Source organism: Myotis davidii, unplaced genomic scaffold (assembly GCF_000327345.1).
Source record: "Myotis davidii unplaced genomic scaffold, ASM32734v1 scaffold743, whole genome shotgun sequence".
In the NCBI taxonomy this organism is placed as follows: Eukaryota; Metazoa; Chordata; class Mammalia; order Chiroptera; family Vespertilionidae; genus Myotis; species Myotis davidii.
This window is the reverse complement of record NW_006296221.1, coordinates 2,038,308-2,042,414: the sequence shown is the minus strand read 5'-3', so window position 1 is coordinate 2,042,414 and position 4,107 is coordinate 2,038,308.

Sequence of the window (4,107 nt, the reverse complement as noted above, 5' to 3'; positions counted from 1 at the left end):
CCCCTCCCAGCCCCCCGAGACCCCGTCCCTGTGCCCCAAGACCCTCCCTCTTTTTCCAGAGACACTCTCTACCCTGAGATTCCAGCCAGGCATGCTGAGACACCCCCCTCCATCCAGAGGGTAGCCCCCCCTTCGGAGCACCCCTACCCTGAACTCTAAGAACCCCCAGAGGTACGCCCCTCCATCTACCATATACTCCATCTACCCCGAGGGCCTCCTAGGCTCCTGAGGTCCTTTTCTGCCCTGTCACCCCTGCCCTCACCCCATGAGCCCTGAGATACCTCTATGCCCTCAGGACACGCCTCCCCCACCCCCCCACCTCCTCCACCTCCTCCACCTCCTAGATTCTGCCAGGCTCTCTGAGGCCTGGCCTGGGGTTGCCTAGAGTCCCCACCTCCCCACCCACCGCCAATGCGGGGCCCTGCCAGCCGTGCTGCCTGCCGGAAGGAGCTTTGGGCTATTTCTCGCCACCCTGCGGAGAGATACCCTTTGGGGGGTCTGGCAATCTTCACGTTGCACATTAAAAACGCAGCAGCTCAGTACTGCATCAGGGCTTCTGTTACTTTGTTGGTTTGAGGCTTCTCTCCCGGGCTCAGTTACTATTTGAAAGTAGCAAAGATATTTCCAAAACCCCTGTAGGACTTCTCCTTGTTCCTCTCGTCCCAATTCCACCGGCAAGGCTTGTTGTGGGAAGTAAGAAAGGAAAATGCCATTTTCTGGGCTTCATCCCGGAGCGGTGGAACCCAACCGGAGAGAAGGCCCACTGTTTGCAATAGGCTGCCGGTGTTTCCGACACGGGAGTTGAAATCCGTGCGGCATGAGGTCCATTTCCCAGGCGGCTGAGGTCCGGCCAGTGAAGCGGCGTCACTGGGCAAGTTACAGGGGGTTGTGCTGGCAGACAGCATTGCCGGCCTCTGCACAACCAGGACGATGCTCTTCTCCACACAAAGGCACTTGGAAGCAACGGAGCCCGAAGGCGGCTGTTTTTAATTCGAAACTTGGCGTTTCAGCCTCTTTTTGAAAATCACAATCTACACGCAGACTAGATCAGTCTTGCGTATCCACCTTCATTTACTGAACAAAAGTTCTCATAATAACTTTCCAACCTCCTGGTGTAGACTCACGTCCCAGCCGTGGCGTTTGCACCCTGGTTAGTTGGAGGCAGCTTCTATGTCTCCCCGACTCTTAAAACAGTGAGTCAAACTGAACCTTAGCCAGAAACCCATCCCCAGTGGTTATTTTTACCTCTTACCAGGACTAACTTGTCATTGGAAGTTCTTCCTTTGAACCCAAGGGAAGATTGGGGAGAAGGGCTATTCTTGTCTGGTGACTCTGCTCCCCCAACTGGTTCTCACTGGTTTGAAACCTGAACTTGAACTCTACAGGTCAGCACTGACAGGGGATGAGCAAACCGTGTCTTTAAATATCCTGATCTCAAAGAGATGGGCTCACCTATCCTCACAATTAAAAGCTGACCAGGCAGCAATTACAGAGAGATAAAATGCCAGACACGTCATCGTTGACTCTGCTGCCAGATTATAGGTTAATTCAGGATCACCCAGGAGGTTTGGGTTTATTTTTCAGAAGGAGACTGGTGCTTTTCACCACTTACCTCCTGTCTTCCTCTGTTTGGGCTGCTATCACACAAACACACACACAAACAACAGGAATTTATTTTTCACACTCCTGGAGGCTGGAGGTCCAAGATCATGGTACCAGCATGACCAGGTTAGAGACTTTTTTGGGGTTCACAGCAAGTGCTTTTTTGCTGCATCCTCACATGATGGAAGGTGCAAGGGATCTCTCTGGAACCCTTTAGGCACTAATGTCTCTCATAATTTTGGGATCTCCCAAAGGCTCCACCTCCTACTACCATCATCTTAGAGGGTTAGCATTTCAACATATTTATTTTGGGGGGACACATTCAGACCATAGCACCTTCTGTTCTTAGTTTCTCTCTTCACTACCCTTAGCCCCTCAGACAGAGGAGAGACCCCAGCAGACCTACTCCTTTCTGTTCTGTCCATTAATGGGAATGGAATTGATACACTATTCCATGGGGCTCCAAAGCCAAGAAAAAGAGAGGAACTGATACAAGGGCAAATTGCAGTCCCCTGCCGGGGTGAAGGAATGTGTGGAGTGTGATGGTTGATGGCTCGGGCTCAACTAGAAAAGCCTGTTTGGAACCCCGTCTCTGCCATACTCACACTCTGTGCGACCTGAGCAAGTCACTGCACCTCTTTGGACAGGGCTTTCCTCATCTGTAAAATAAAACTATCCTGTTGGATTGTTGTGAGGATTAAATCAAGTATTATTCAGGAAAGCTGTAGAGCAGTGGTTCTCAACCTTCCTAATGCCATGACCCTTTAATACAGCTCCTCATGTTGTGATGACCCCCAACCATAAAATTATTTCTGTTGCTACTTCATTACTGTAATTTTGCTAGTGTTATGAATCATAATGTAAATATCTGATATGCAGGATGTATTTTCATTGTTACAAATTGAACATAATTAAAGCATAGTGATTAATCACAAAAACAACATGTAATTATATATGTGTTTTCCGATGGTCTTAGGCGACCCCTGTGAAAGGGTCGTTCGACCCCCAAAGGGGTCACTACTCACAGATTGGCGACCCACAGGCTGAGAACCACTGCTGTAGAGCATCCCGTGAAGACCTCAGGATCTACTAAGTGTCTAATTAGTCACCCTGGCTATGGTCAGAAAAATAGCTACTCCTCATGGATTGGACTACCTTGTGAGGTACTGAGTGCCACATCATGGGAAAGATTCAAGTAAAGAAAAGGGTGCCACCTCTTAGGTTTGTTAGAAGAGAAACTCTGGGATCCCAGCTCTTGTGGGGAGGGGATCGGAGATGAGGGACAGATGGTGGGCCAGAAAGGCAGGCATTTGCTTTTGGTCCAGAACCTGCCACCAAACCTGTCCTTTGGCCCCACTTGGCCCCTGGAGGCTATTTTTAGCCTCTCCCCTTACGAGTCTATTTTGTTAATCTCTTTACATTTGCTGTGTTGACTTCCCAGCCAGCTTGCTAATCAGCTTGCCTGTTTGACTCACAGGGTTCGAATTTGTCACCGAGACTTCAACACACACACTTGTTTTGATTTCTTTTTGTAAAATTAGAAGCATTTGATGTCATGACTCTACCTAGACACAGCTGGTAAAGTGAGAAGAATGCTCAAGTTTGCACAGTTTAAACACAATGTAGACAATAATTAGAAATGCTATCTTTAGATGTTTAGGATAAGCTTTTTCTCAGAATTGCAGTGAATTTTTCTGAGCTGGGCTTTTCAGTGCATATATATATATATATATATACACAGAAATACTGAAAATGTGAGAAAATAGAGCAAATCAGTGAATACTTGGATCAACTTGAAAGATTGCAGGAAATAAATGAACTGATTTTAGATCTGGCATTTTAGACTGAATACATAAAATCTTTACATTCTCCTTAATGTTCATGATGAGCATATGAGCTAATAATTTTAGGTGATAGATTGTAACTGATAAGTTGCTACAATATGTATATGAAGAAACGCTCAGCCTATGTTTGGCTGCAGCGAGGGTGGAGAGAGAAAAATGACCCAAATAATAAAGATAATTAAACATCTATATAAGGAAAATTACCACATATTTATTTCAGGTAACAAAAATGATACAGTCATGACACGTGATGATCATAGAATCCAATACAGCAAAGCCTGTAAATGAATAGGAGTTACTTCTTTTTTAAAAATTAAACTACAAAATAGCAGCTGTTTTGCCTTTTTTTAAAAAGCCAATTGTTTTAAATTTAATAGGCTACCACTGGTCTTGGCTAAGATCCCCAAAAATGTATATTCCTGGGCTCACTTAAGTTCCAGAAAGTCAAACTAGTCAGTGGTATACAAACATTCACTGTGCATTCCAAAACATTCTCATTTAGTAAAGAGGTGATATAGAATGTAAGGCAGCGCATCAATATCTATCATTTTAAATTGCCTTCATGCTGTATCAATGTGGTTTGCTTTGTTTTTGTGAGCAATCATAACATCCAGAGACGGGTCCTTCTTATTCTTCCTGCTTCTCATTTCTATTTAGATTC